Source organism: Nycticebus coucang, chromosome 9 (genome assembly GCF_027406575.1).
Source record: "Nycticebus coucang isolate mNycCou1 chromosome 9, mNycCou1.pri, whole genome shotgun sequence".
Classification (NCBI taxonomy): Eukaryota; Metazoa; Chordata; class Mammalia; order Primates; family Lorisidae; genus Nycticebus; species Nycticebus coucang.
Genome location: NC_069788.1, coordinates 48,234,572 through 48,250,530, shown reverse-complemented (window position 1 = coordinate 48,250,530; position 15,959 = coordinate 48,234,572). Strand labels below are relative to the sequence as shown.

Sequence of the window (15,959 nt, the reverse complement as noted above, 5' to 3'; positions counted from 1 at the left end):
ATAAGATCATATCATCTGCAAACAAGGCTACTTTGATTTCTTCCTTTCTTTCTCTTGCCTAACTACTCTGGCCAGGATATTCAGTACTATGTTGAATAAAAGTGATGAAAGTGGTCATCCCTGTTTTGTTCCAGTTCTTAAAGGAAAGACTTTGAGCTTTCCCCCCACTCAGCATGATGTTAGTATGTTGTCACACATGACCTTCATCATGTTGAGGTACATTCCTTCTATGCCTGCTTTGTTTAGAGATTTTCTTATGAAGGGATATTGAATTTTATCAAATGCTTTTTCTACATCTATTGAAACAACTATGTGCTTTTTATTTCATTATATTCCTGAATCACATTTATTGATTTGCATATGTTGAACAAGCTTGAATCCCTGGATTATATCCCACTTGATCATGATGCATAATCTTTTACACCATCTGTGTTGTTGGTTTCAGTTTGCTAATACTTTTTGTTACTCATCATTTTTTTCTTAGCAATAAAACTTTTTATCGTAAGCATTTCAAACTATTTAATTTACATGTAAAAATCTATCAGTGAATTTTGACTAATACAGCCATGCCATATCATCCATGGCCCCATCAAGATATAGAAAGTTCCCTTTCCCTCCTTCCATTCAGCCACCCCCTCCCAGCAGCCACTGCTCTGATGACTATCACTACAGAGTGGTTTTGACTGTTTTAAAACATCATAGGAATGCACTCGTGCAATATGGCGTCCTTTGGAGCTGGCTTTCTGCATCTGCCACAATATCTATTTGATTTATATATGTTGTTACATGTATAAGCTGTTCATTTTTATCACTGATATCTATTCCATTGTATGATTGAGTTGCAAATTTTTTACATTGGGGCATAGTCCTGGTTTTTGGCTATTACAGATAAAGCAACTATCAACATTCTGGTCCACCTTTTTGTGTAAGTTGATCTTCATTTCTTGTGAGTAAATACCTGAGAATGGAAATGCTAGCCACAGAGTACTAGTTTGTTTAACTTCAGTAGAAGATAGAAAACAGATTTTTTGAGGGATTGTTTAATATTCTTATAAGCAGTAGTTGAGAATGTAGGTTGTTCCAAATCCTTGGCAACATTTACAGTTTTTAATTTTTACTGCTTTACATTTTACTGTTAGGCATTCTAATTAGGGCTTAGTGGTTTCATTTTGCATTTTCCTGATGACTATTGATATTGGGAGCATCTTCATATACACATTGGCCATGCCCATATCTTCCTTTGTAAGTCACCTGCTTAAGTCTTTATTTTTTCTTTTGTAGTTGAGATTTTATTGGTTGTGTTGCACATCAGTAAAGACATTTCAATTTGTACACAATTCTTTTTTTGTGGTGATAACTTTTTATAGTTTATAGTGACAACACACCAATTTTTATATGTGTACACACATTTAAATAGTTATAGACCATAAATACCCATATGGCAAAATATCTACCTCAAGGCAAAAAAAAAATCTTTCCAACTAAATAAATAGCCTTAAGTAATACTGAGAAAAACAAACATAAGGTAATTTTTCATTAAAAGAGACTATACCTAGGGCGGCGCCTGTGGCTCAGCGGGTAGGGCGCTGGTCCCATATGCCGGAGGTGGCGGGTTCACACCCAGCCCCGGCCAAATTAAAAAAAAAAAAAAAAGAGACTATACCATGTTATTTTTACTGTAAAAATTTACTGTAATTTTTCATCAAAAGTGACTATACCATGTTATTTTTACTGTAAAATCCTTGTCTCATAACTCAAAAATGGAACTTTAATACACACCTTCGAATGAAAAACATATTGTGATTATAAATAAATAAAATAAATAGTTACTTCTGCTGCAATTCAATCATGCCATTATTTTCATGTATGTCTATATGGGATTTTCATTGTGAATAAGAAATATCCGTCCCTTTTTTAATCAAAGTGTATTCTAATTATGAAAATATTTCTTTTAAAAGATCGCTTTTCATAGGATACACACTGATTAGTATTTTAATTTTTAGGAACATCTTTAGAACATGTACTGGCCTTAATACATTTTAACTGCATCAGTTGAAGTCAACTTGTACTTTTTTTCATTTTCCCTAGTTACACAAAACCCTCTGCTTTTTTCATTTTATGTTCAATGTGCAAGACTTTGACTGGCACCAAGTAATCCTCTTCTAAAACCCAATTTTTTCAAAGTTATTTTCCAGTTTTCCACACTTTCCAATTAACCCCACGGATGACATTTAATGAAAGTCATCTGAAGGGATGCAAGGCTGGTTTAACATACGCAAGTCTATAAACGTTATCCACCATATTAACAGAGGCAAAAATAAAGATCACATGATCCTCTCAATAGATGCAGAAAAAGCATTTGATAAAATCCAGCATCCTTTTCTAATTAGAACACTGAAGAGTATAGGCATAGGTGGCACATTTCTAAAACTGATTGAAGCTATCTATGACAAACCCACAGCCAATATTTTACTGAATGGAGTAAAACTGAAAGCTTTTCCTCTTAGAACTGGAACCAGACAAGGTTGTCCTCTGTCACCTTTACTATTCAACGTAGTGCTGGAAGTTCTAGCCAATACAATTAGGCAAGACAAGGAAATAAAGGGAATCCAAATGGGAGCAGAGGAGGTCAAACTCTCCCTCTTTGCTGACGACATGATCTTATACTTAGAGAACCCCAAAGACTCAACCACAAGACTCCTAGAAGTCATGAAAAAATACAGTAATGTTTCAGGATATAAAATCAATGTCCACAAGTCAGTAGCCTTTGTGTACACCAATAACAGTCAAGATGAGAAGCTAATTAAGGACACAACTCCCTTCACCATAGTCTCAAAGAAAATGAAATACCTAGGAATATACCTAACGAAGGAGGTGAAGGACCTCTATAAAGAAAACTATGAAATCCTCAGAAAGGAAATAGCAGAGGATATTAACAAATGGAAGAACATACCATGCTCATGGATGGGAAGAATCAACATTGTTAAAATGTCTATACTTCCCAAAGCAATCTACCTATTCAATGCCATTCCTATCAAAATACCAACATCGTACTTTCAAGATTTGGAAAAAATGATTCTGCGTTTTGTATGGAACCGGAAAAAACCCCGTATAGCTAAGGCAGTTCTCTGTAACAAAAATAAAGCTGGGGGCATCAGCATACCAGATTTTAGTCTGTACTACAAAGCCATAGTGCTCAAGACAGCATGGTACTGGCACAAAAACAGAGACATAGACACTTGGAATCGAATTGAAAACCAAGAAATGAAACTAACATCTTACAACCACCTAATCTTTGATAAACCAAACAAGAACATATCTTGGGGGAAAGACTCCCTATTCAATAAATGGTGTTGGGAGAACTGGATGTCTACATGTAAAAGACTGAAACTGGACCCACACCTTTCCCCACTCACAAAAATTGATTCAAGATGGATAAAGGACTTAAACTTAAGGCATGAAACAATAAAAATCCTCCAAGAAAGCATAGGAAAAACACTGGAAGATATTGGCCTGGGGGAAGACTTCATGAAGAAGACTGCCATGGCAATTGCAACAACAACAAAAATAAACAAATGGGACTTCATTAAACTGAAAAGCTTCTGTACAGCTAAGGAGACAATAACCAAAGCAAAGAGACAACATACACAATGGGAAAGGATATTTGCATATTTTCAATCAGACAAAAGCTTGATAACTAGGATCTATAGAGAACTCAAATTAATCCACATGAAAAAAGCCAACAATCCCTTATATCAATGGGCAAGAGACATGAATAGAACTCTCTCTAAAGACGACAGACGAATAGCTAACAAACACATGAAAAAATGTGTATATATATTTATGTCTATATATTAGAGAAATGCAAATCAAAACAACCCTGAGATATCATCTAACCCCAGTGAGAATGGCCCACATCACAAAATCTCAAAACTGCAGATGCTGGCGTGAATGTGGAGAGAAGGGAACACTTTTACACTGCTGGTGGGACTGCAAACTAGTACAACCTTTCTGGAAGGAAGTATGGAGAAACCTCAAAGCACTCAAGCTAGACCTCCCATTTGATCCTGCAATCCCATTACTGGGCATCTACCCAGAAGGAAAGAAATCCTTTTATCATAAGGACACTTGTACTAGACTGTTTATTGCAGCTCAATTTACAATCGCCAAAATGTGGAAACAGCCTAAATGCCCACCAACCCAGGAATAGATTAACAAGCTGTGGTATATGTACACCATGGAATACTATTCAGCCATTAAAAAAAATGGAGACTTTACAACCTTCGTATTAACCTGGATGGATGTGGAAGACATTATTCTTAGTAAAGCATCACAAGAATGGAGAAGCATGAATCCTATGTACTCAATTTTGATATGAGGACAATTAATGACAATTAAGGTTATGGGGGGGAAACAGAAAGAGGGACGGAGGGAGGTGGGTGGGGCCTTGGTGTGTGTCACACTTTATGGGGGCAAGACATGATTGCAAGAGGGACTTTACCTAACAATTGCAATCAGTGTAACCTGGCTTATTGTACCCTCAATGAATCCCCAACAATAAAAAAAAAAAAAAAAGAAAGAAAGTCATCTGAACACAAGCAATACAATTTCAATCAGAACAAACAAATTAACTTATTTTACATTATGTAGTGACCTATGCAATCAACATTCAATATAACATTCAGTGTTCTCAGAATTAAATTTGTCCTTTTAACAAGACAATATATATGTATAAACCAAATAGTATACAGTGCTCTGGAGTTGGCACTGAAAAGCAAAAAAAAAAAACCCAACACTGAACTCTTTCTTTCAGCCGTAATCTTATTTTCTTTTTTTTTTTTATTGTTGGGGATTCATTGAGGGTACAATAAGCCAGGTTACACTGATTGCAATTGTTAGGTAAAGTCCCTCTTGCAATCATGTCTTGCCCCCATAAAGTGTGACACACACCAAGGCCCCACCCACCTCCCTCCGTCCCTCTTCTGTTTCCCCCCCATAACCTTAATTGTCATTAATTGTCCTCATATCAAAATTGAGTACATAGGATTCATGCTTCTCCATTCTTGTGATGCTTTACTAAGAATAATGTCTTCCACATCCATCCAGGTTAATACGAAGGTTGTAAAGTCTCCATTTTTTTTAATGGCTGAATAGTATTCCATGGTGTACATATACCACAGCTTGTTAATCCATTCCTGGGTTGGTGGGCATTTAGGCTGTTTCCACATTTTGGCGATTGTAAATTGAGCTGCAATAAACAGTCTAGTACAAGTGTCCTTATGATAAAAGGATTTCTTTCCTTCTGGGTAGATGCCCAGTAATGGGATTGCAGGATCAAATGGGAGGTCTAGCTTGAGTGCTTTGAGGTTTCTCCATACTTCCTTCCAGAAAGGTTGTACTAGTTTGCAGTCCCACCAGCAGTGTAAAAGTGTTCCCTTCTCTCCACATTCACGCCAGCATCTGCAGTTTTGAGATTTTGTGATGTGGGCCATTCTCACTGGGGTTAGATGATATCTCAGGGTTGTTTTGATTTGCATTTCTCTAATATATAGAGATAAATATATATACACATTTTTTCATGTGTTTGTTAGCTATTCGTCTGTCGTCTTTAGAGAGAGTTCTATTCATGTCTCTTGCCCATTGATATAAGGGATTGTTGGCTTTTTTCATGTGGATTAATTTGAGTTCTCTATAGATCCTAGTTATCAAGCTTTTGTCTGATTGAAAATATGCAAATATCCTTTCCCATTGTGTATGTTGTCTCTTTGCTTTGGTTATTGTCTCCTTAGCTGTACAGAAGCTTTTCAGTTTAATGAAGTCCCATTTGTTTATTTTTGTTGTTGTTGCAATTGCCATGGCAGTCTTCTTCATGAAGTCTTTCCCCAGGCCAATATCTTCCAGTGTTTTTCCTATGCTTTCTTGGAGGATTTTTATTGTTTCATGCCTTAAGTTTAAGTCCTTTATCCATCTTGAATCAATTTTTGTGAGTGGGGAAAGGTGTGGGTTCAGTTTCAGTCTTTTACATGTAGACATCCAATTCTCCCAACACCATTTATTGAATAGGGAGTCTTTCCCCCAAGGTATGTTCTTGTTTGGTTTATCGAAGATTAGGTGGTTGTAAGATGTTAGTTTCATTTCTTGGTTTTCAATTCGATTCCAAGTGTCTATGTCTCTGTTTTTGTGCCAGTACCATGCTGTCTTGAGCACTATGGCTTTGTAGTACAGACTAAAATCTGGTATGCTGATGCCCCCAGCTTTATTTTTGTTACAGAGAACTGCCTTAGCTATACGGGGTTTTTTCCCGTTCCATACAAAACGCAGAATCATTTTTTCCAAATCTTGAAAGTACGATGTTGGTATTTTGATAGGAATGGCATTGAATAGGTAGATTGCTTTGGGAAGTATAGACATTTTAACAATGTTGATTCTTCCCATCCATGAGCATGGTATGTTCTTCCATTTGTTAATATCCTCTGCTATTTCCTTTCTGAGGATTTCATAGTTTTCTTTATAGAGGTCCTTCACCTCCTTCGTTAGGTATATTCCTAGGTATTTCATTTTCTTTGAGACTATGGTGAAGGGAGTTGTGTCCTTAATTAGCTTCTCATCTTGACTGTTATTGGTGTACACAAAGGCTACTGACTTGTGGACATTGATTTTATATCCTGAAACATTACTGTATTTTTTCATGACTTCTAGGAGTCTTGTGGTTGAGTCTTTGGGGTTCTCTAAGTATAAGATCATGTCGTCAGCAAAGAGGGAGAGTTTGACCTCCTCTGCTCCCATTTGGATTCCCTTTATTTCCTTGTCTTGCCTAATTGTATTGGCTAGAACTTCCAGCACTACGTTGAATAGTAAAGGTGACAGAGGACAACCTTGTCTGGTTCCAGTTCTGAGAGGAAAAGCTTTCAGTTTTACTCCATTCAGTAAAATATTGGCTGTGGGTTTGTCATAGATAGCTTCAATCAGTTTTAGAAATGTGCCACCTATGCCTATACTCTTCAGTGTTCTAATTAGAAAAGGATGCTGGATTTTATCAAATGCTTTTTCTGCATCTGTTGAGAGGATCATGTGATCTTTATTTTTGCCTCTGTTAATATGGTGGATAACGTTTGTAGACTTGCGTATGTTAAACCAGCCTTGCATCCCTCGTAATCTTATTTTCAACTCCTTTTATACCAAACTGGGCAATGACCTTCAGCAAAAATAACAGAATAGTTCTCTAACTAAAAAAAGTGTTGTTTTCAAATAAACCAAGTAGTTTCACAATGTTCTCACATCCCCAAAAATGACATATGAAAAACCCAACAGAAATTCTTCTGAGGTATTCCATCTTCACTTCTCAAGGGCATCCACAAGCAAGTGAATGCTCCTTCTCACTGCTCTCAGTTACATGCAATGAGACTTCTCTTCGAATTGATGAAATTTGTACCACTTGCACCTATTGTAGGAAACTTCCCCTTCGAAGGAGTCCCCTTAGGCACAAGTTTCTGTTGCAGTCAGGTTCCTGAGCAGAAGAATTTGGTTATCAGATTCAGAAGTTTCTGCCGGAAATTCGGTTTGTCTCCTAGTCTCCTGAGCTGAGCTGCACACTCCTCCTCGTCCGCACGGGGCTCAGTTGCGCGTTCTTACGCGCCTTAGTCCCGGGCCATCTCGGCAGGTGCCGCCGCGAACGCCGCTGCGCATCCCGGGGTCTCAGTCTCGCAGCCCGAGCACCTCGGGCGTCTGCAGGATGCGAAGTGCACGCGGGCAGCCGGGCGGGACCAGGTGGCGAGGCCGGAAAAAACGAGAAGCACGAAGCTGCCAAGCGCGCACAGTCATGCCCGGAACCTCTGAGGTCCCCACAATTCTTAACATACGTACCCCAAATCTAAAAAGCCATTTATTATAATTCTTTTTTTAAACAGTTATTCCAGTGATTTTCCAGATTAAAACTTGGAGGCAAATTTTCCTTAGGAGGATATCAAGTACCGGTATCTTCACACGTTGATAACTGTTACGTAAGTCCCACCAATTCACAACTTATTACCAAGTATGCTACATACTCACATTTTCAGTCCTTCACAGCACAGTAACAAAGTTATTAGGAAAACAGAACTACCACAACCAAAGGTGTTACGGAGTGAACACAATTCTGACAAGGAGAGCCAGGATCACAGGAGTGGTTTTGTCTAGGAAACAATTCTACTAAAAAACAACATGGGAATAGAATTTAAAATGTTCAAGACATTAAATGCAGGACTGGGACTCCATATGGCCATTTAATATGCTTTGTATGACAGGATATAAAAACTAACCCTCATCTATGGACTGTTCAGCTCACACCCAACAGTCAAAGCCTCCCATCAGTCAACATCCCACACTATTTTCTGGTTGTACCAAAAATAAACAACTAATGACTGATTTCACCTCTTTAAAAAAAGGATTCACACTTTAAAAAAATGGGAAAAGGTGGGATTCCCTCCTTCCTAAAAATGTTTCTAGAACTACTAAAAAACTTGCCTTTGCGCAGGGGCCATGCTAATCTTCTCTGTATCGTTCCAATTTTAGTATATGTGCTGCCGAAGCCTGTGGCTCAGTGAGTAGGGCTCCGGCCCCGTATGCCGAGGGTGGCGGGTTCAAACCCAGCCCCGGCCAAACTGCAACAAAAAAAAAAATAGCCGGGCGTTGTGGCGGGCGCCTGTAGTCCCAGCTGTTCAGGAGGCTGAGGCAAGAGAATCGCGTAAGCCCAAGAGTTAGAGGTTGCTGTGAGCCGTGTGACGCCACGGGACTCTACACGAGGGTGGTACAATGAGACTCTGTCTCTACAAAAAAAAAAAAAAAAACTTGCCTTTGCAAAATAGTTGATAAAAAATACTCCTCTGGATTGTACAAGCAGGGAGACGGGACCACTGATAGACATGGTGTGTGGCGCTACTCAGACTCGGCTTCTTTCTCTCCTGCTTCGTCAGCGGCTGGGCTCTCCTCGGTTGTAGTTTCTCTGTTTTCTGCAGGTGAATCTGCTTTAGTCTCTTGGTGAGCCACTCCGGCGGCTGTCCCTTTGCTCCCCTTTTCCCTTTAGGTTGCACTTTTCTCCGAAGATTTACCCCTTGCTGCTGCCTTTTTTGCCTTCGTTTCCACGTTTTGCAGGAGCAGGTTTAGCTGACAGCCACTCCTGACCTCCTCTTGGGCTCTTCCTTCCCTGCCTTGGGCAGAGCTGACCTGTGGGGATGGGCTCAGAAAAAAAGTCCTTAGGGCTTTGTTGTTGTTGTTGTTTGTTTGCCATTTTATTCTAGAGTCATGGGACTTCTTTATACATTCTGGGAGAAATCTTTTGTCAGAATAATGTAGTGCAAACATTCTAGTAAAGAACTTCCCTTTTGGCTCACTGCCCATAGCACAGTGGTTACCGCGCCACATGCACCGAGGGTGGCGGTTCGAACCCAGCCTCTGCCAGCTAAACAATGACAACTGCAACAAAAAAATAGCTGGGTATTGTGGCGAGCACCTATTGTCCCAGCTACTTAGGAGGCTGAGGCAAGAGAACCACTTAAGCCCAAGAATTTGAGGTTGCTGTGAGCTGTGATGCCAAAGCACTCTACCCAGGATGACATAGTGAGACTCTGTCTAAAAAAAATAAAATAAAAATAAGAGAATTTCCTTTTTTAAAAACACAAACTCTCCTGGAAGGCAAAACCCCTGATTCTTCGCACATTATCCAAAATCATAGCCCCAATCATGAGAGATTTCCTATAGCTAATCACATTATTGTCTTTGCATCAGAAGCCAGGCCAAAGCATTTAATTTCTCTGAGGGACCCAAGAACTGGTGGTGGAATTCATTCTCCACTGAGTAAAGCCTATTAGAAGAAAAGCCTATTTAGAAGTAAATCCTGGGCGGCGCCTGTGGCTCAGTGAGTAGGACGCCAGCCCCATATGCCGAGGGTGGCGGGTTCAAACCCAGCCCCGGCCAAACTGCAACCAAAAAATAGCCGGGCGTTGTGGCCGGCGCCTGTAGTCCCAGCTGCTCGGGAGGCTGAGGCAAGAGAATCGCGTAAGCCCAAGAGTTAGAGGTTGCTGTGAGCCGTGTGACGCCACGGGACTCTACACGAGGGTGGTACAATGAGACTCTGTCTCTACAAAAAAAAAAAAAAAAACTTGCCTTTGCAAAATAGTTGATAAAAAATACTCCTCTGGATTGTACAAGCAGGGAGACGGGACCACTGATAGACATGGTGTGTGGCGCTACTCAGACTCGGCTTCTTTCTCTCCTGCTTCGTCAGCGGCTGGGCTCTCCTCGGTTGTAGTTTCTCTGTTTTCTGCAGGTGAATCTGCTTTAGTCTCTTGGTGAGCCACTCCGGCGGCTGTCCCTTTGCTCCCCTTTTCCCTTTAGGTTGCACTTTTCTCCGAAGATTTACCCCTTGCTGCTGCCTTTTTTGCCTTCGTTTCCACGTTTTGCAGGAGCAGGTTTAGCTGACAGCCACTCCTGACCTCCTCTTGGGCTCTTCCTTCCCTGCCTTGGGCAGAGCTGACCTGTGGGGATGGGCTCAGAAAAAAAGTCCTTAGGGCTTTGTTGTTGTTGTTGTTTGTTTGCCATTTTATTCTAGAGTCATGGGACTTCTTTATACATTCTGGGAGAAATCTTTTGTCAGAATAATGTAGTGCAAACATTCTAGTAAAGAACTTCCCTTTTGGCTCACTGCCCATAGCACAGTGGTTACCGCGCCACATGCACCGAGGGTGGCGGTTCGAACCCAGCCTCTGCCAGCTAAACAATGACAACTGCAACAAAAAAATAGCTGGGTATTGTGGCGAGCACCTATTGTCCCAGCTACTTAGGAGGCTGAGGCAAGAGAACCACTTAAGCCCAAGAATTTGAGGTTGCTGTGAGCTGTGATGCCAAAGCACTCTACCCAGGATGACATAGTGAGACTCTGTCTAAAAAAAATAAAATAAAAATAAGAGAATTTCCTTTTTTAAAAACACAAACTCTCCTGGAAGGCAAAACCCCTGATTCTTCGCACATTATCCAAAATCATAGCCCCAATCATGAGAGATTTCCTATAGCTAATCACATTATTGTCTTTGCATCAGAAGCCAGGCCAAAGCATTTAATTTCTCTGAGGGACCCAAGAACTGGTGGTGGAATTCATTCTCCACTGAGTAAAGCCTATTAGAAGAAAAGCCTATTTAGAAGTAAATCCTGGGCGGCGCCTGTGGCTCAGTGAGTAGGACGCCAGCCCCATATGCCGAGGGTGGCGGGTTCAAACCCAGCCCCGGCCAAACTGCAACCAAAAAATAGCCGGGCGTTGTGGCCGGCGCCTGTAGTCCCAGCTGCTCGGGAGGCTGAGGCAAGAGAATCGCGTAAGCCCAAGAGTTAGAGGTTGCTGTGAGCCGTGGGACGCCACGGCACTCTACCCGAGGGCGGTACAGTGAGACTCTGTCTCTACAAAAAAAAAAAAAAACAAAACAAAACAAAAAAAAAGAAGTAAATCCTAATTTAGAAGATTTCTCTGAGGACTTTGGAAAGAGCTAAATGAACATGAATTCTCTGAGGCTCGACCTACAGCAGATGCTCAGATGCAACCACCTCCCAGCCCACCCAGCCCCCCAGACCCATCACCTGAGGCCTATTTGCCCCTGAAGCCCACAGCTCTTCATCCCTCTTTGACCTTCTGTCCACATCTTCTGGCTTCAGCTCGCACTCCCCCAGGAAATCTGTGCTGTTACCATCACCAGCGCACTAAATACTGCCCATTCTTCACGCTTCTTTACTTCTCAGCAGCTTCCTCCCTCTCCACAGCTCTCTCCTTTTATTCATTTCTCTCAATTCCTGTGGATTTACTTCACGAGTTTATTATGAAGTTTTTCTAGCTGGAAGAAAGAATGGAGAATTATAAGATTTTAGTGAAACTATGACCCAGAATTGTCAATTCCTATCATTTTAACATTATTCACTATATGCAGAACACATGGAAAATCATGGAAATACCTGCCAAGTCCTCATTTTGCACAGTTCTGATGCACATGCGTATCCGTCAACACTGTACCGAGCAAAGCCAGGATCGCCAGGGGTAGGGGGAGTGTCTTGCATTTGGTGTTGGCCTTTATATTTTTTACTAAGTTTAAAAAAAATACCTTTGTTTAATATGTTCCCTGTCCTTAGACTTTGTATAAACCGTTTCTTGGTGAATGCATCATTCTGTGACTTTCTTGTTCAGTTAATATGCTCTGTGGGATGAATCCATGTTCATACACATACTCCGTTGGTTTTCACTGCTGGACAGTATTCCATGGAGGAATACGCTACACTTTCTCTCTCCCCTCCTCAGTGACCTTTAGGCCATTTCTGCTACAGACATTGCTGCAATGACCACCTGGGGTCTCCCTCCCTGGTCCCTGTGTGACTTCCCCTGGGATGTGGATGTGGGAGGGGAATCACTGCGCCATGACCTCATGAGGCCACATGATGCCAAATTGTTCTCTGAAGAGGTTGTCCCAGTCTCTCCTCCAGTCCCCCCTTAGAGGCTCCTGTGACACCGTCCAGTTCCGTTTTCTTCCTCCCACACTGGCTGCTCCTCAGTTCCCTTCACTGGCTCCTAGCTGCAGAAGTTCCCGCCTTGCTAAGTGCTCTCATACTTCCCACTTCCAGAGATAGATCTGTACTTTACAGAAACAATTACACCAGAACAGGCGCTCTTCTATATTGCAAATCAAATTGCAAATTGGCAACACTTTTGTTTCTTTGTTTTGTTTTAGTTTTTTCTCTTCGAGACAAGAGTCTCACTATGTTGCCCTCGGATGTTGACCTCCAACTCTTGGCTGAAGCTGTTCTCTTGCCTCAGCCTCCCAAGTTGCTGGGACTACAGGCTCCCGCCACAAAGCCCGGCTACTTTTTGTTGCAGTTGTCAAACCCATATAGGCCCAGGCTGGGTTTGAACCCGCCAGTCTCAGTGTATGTGGCTGGTGACATAATCACTGTGCTACCAGCATCAAGCCCAAACTGCCAACGTTTTTGAGAGTGGCAATTTCTGACCAAATTAAAAATCCATCCATCTATCAGCCCTACTTCTAGGAACATGTCCAGAAATATACTTGCATTCCTAAAAAATGACTGCATTTAAAACTGTAAGTTGCAGCCCTGTTTGTAACAAATGAAAAAACAAATAGAGGAAGAATCCAAATCTCTATCAGTAGCAGACTGGTCACAAAGCACTGCATTCAAAAGGAGCAATCTCTCAGGAAAAAAAAAAAAAAAGGATTGCATGTCTACACAATGAAGTACCATGAAAATTTTAATAAAAATGAAAGGAAACGAAAGAAGACATAGTAAGCTTTCCATCTTCTCTTATGGGATGCTGTCCATGATACATTGTTATAAGAAAAAATAAGGTACAGGAAAACATAAGTAGTACATTAAAATCTGTGTGAAGGGGGAAGACTACATGCACTTACATTTATTTTGCTTACACAAGCATAAAATGTCTCTGGAAGAATAAGCAAGAAACATATGGCAATGGCTGCCTGTCAGAGATGGGACAAGGTAAGAGAGACTTTTTACCTTTCAAAACGTTTCAATTTTGAACCAAGTTAAAACAAAAAATAAATAATAATTCTAAAAGAGACAAAGCAAATAAAACTAAAATCTTCAAAATGAAACCCTTAAGAAAACTGATAGAAATAATTCTTTCACTTCTTTAATATAAAAAATTTTCTAAAACGTATCATTGCTTAAATAAGGATGTTTACTATCATTTTTATTCAGTATGTTGCTTTCTTTTTAATTGCGTTATCTTTCTTTACATATATGAGTTTCTTTTATTAAAAGGTAAAATAAAGGCATGAGGAATTAACAAAAGCAATTTGTTTGGTGAAGCATATGTTGACCAAATTTTGGTGTAAGCCAGAAAGCCCAATCTACAAGGGATCCTAGGTGGTGCAATGCCACAATTGTGGCTTCAGAGCTCTCAGGGCACCGTCTACTGTCCATGTGGAGTCAGAGCTCCTCTGGGCACATCACAGGCCCAAACAGCTGAGGGCAGCAGAGCAAGGCCTAGAGGTCAGTATGGAGAGGTAGGAAGGACCTCAGGGTGCAGGAGCCCCCAGATATGTGAGTAAAGCCCTGCCTCTGACCCATGTTCAGCCTCTTCCTGGATGTCTGCCATTCCCAGGACCCCAAGGAAATCAAACAGTCCTGCAGTGAGGTGGGCAGCTCCCTACGAGGGACCTGGTGAGGTCCAGTTGATCCTAGTCCTCTGCCTCACAGCTTTCTTCCAGAATCTTCTGATATAGAAACCAAACCAGACTGGCTTAGGTGATGGTTGTCAAAGTGAGGTTCCAGGATAAGCAGCATTGGCATTAGCTGGGAACTTGTTAGAAATGGGATTTTAAGGTCCTGTTCCAGAACTACTGAATTCCCAAAGAACTAAAAGTTGACCTTTCATTTGATCCCACAATCCCATTACTAGGTATCTACTAAGAAGAACACAAATCATTTTACCACAAAGACACTTGCACCAGAATGTTCATTGCAGCCCACTTAATAATTGTCAAGTCTTGGAAGCAACTCAAATGCCCATCAAGCTATGAATGGATTAGCAAACTGTGGCATATGTATACCATGGAATACTATTCAGCCACAAGAAATGATGGAGACTTTACATCTTCTATTTTACCTGGATGGAGTTGCCACACATTCTTAGTAAAGTATCTCAAGAATTGAAAAATAAGAAAAAATACCCAATGTACACAGCCCTACTATGAAACTAATTTGGGACTCTCACATGAAAGCTATAACCCAGCTACAACTTAACAATAGGGAGAAGTGGGAAAGGGGGGGGTGGGTAGAGGGAGGGGAATCGGTGGGATCACACCTGTGGTGCATATTACAGGGGTATTTGCGAAACTTGGTAAATGTAGAATGTAAATGTTTTGGCACAGTAACTGAGATAACGCCGGAAAGGCTATGTTAACCACTGTGATAAAAATGTGTCAAATGGTTTATGAAGTGAGTGTATGATGCCCCATAATCATATCATTGTATACAGTTATGATTTAATAAAAAAATAAATAAATAAAAATCAGTTTTAGTACAAAAAAAAAAAAAGAATTGAAAAATAATTATCCAATGTACTCAATACAAATATGAAACCAATATATAAACAGTTACAAACTCATACAAATGATAAAACACAAATATAGTCTAATAAGAGGGAGGCATAGTGGGGAGGGCCATCCATGGGATCTCACCTAACATGCACACTGTGAGAATATTCAACATGCCCCCTGGGTGAAGGGCTCTTCTACAATTTCAACTCTACCTTAAGTGAGAACAATGGAACCTGAAATTTTGTACCCTCATATTAATTTGAAATAAAAAATAATAATAAAAAGAGAAGATTAAGATAAAGAATATCAGAACTGAAAAGGAGACATTATAAGTGATTCCACAGAAACACAGAAGATCATCAAAGACTATTATGGACAATGAAACGTGGATTGTCCAAATTAGAAAACCTGCACAAAAATGGATAAATGTCTGGAAATATACAACTTCCCAAGATTGAACCAGAAAGAAATAGATCCCCCAAACAGAACAATAATGAGGGTGAGATTGAATCAGCAATAAAAAATCTCCTAACAGAAAAAACAACAAAAAGCCCATGGCCAGAAGCATTCCCAGCTGAATTCTACTAAACATACAAAGAAAAAGTAATACTAATCTCCTGAAATTGTTCCAAAAAGTTAAAGAAACAGGAATTTTCCCTAACTTACTCGATAAAGCCACATCATTCTAATACGAAACCAGGCAAGGATACAAAATGAAAAAGAAAACAATAGACCAAGATCCCTATGAACACAGATGCAAAAATGCTCACCAAGTTACCAGCAAACTGAATCTAACAGCACGTCAAAAAGATAATTCACCATGATCAAATGAGTTTTATCCCAGGGATCCACAAATCAGTGAATGTAATATAT

The 15,959-nt window shown here is 40.3% G+C and overlaps 1 pseudogene; it reads right to left on the bottom strand.

Annotated features, from left to right (window-relative positions):
- Positions 1-8,470: 8,470 nt before the first annotated feature.
- Positions 8,471-8,570, bottom strand: LOC128595097 (uncharacterized; annotated as a pseudogene).
- Positions 8,571-15,959: the final 7,389 nt, after the last annotated feature.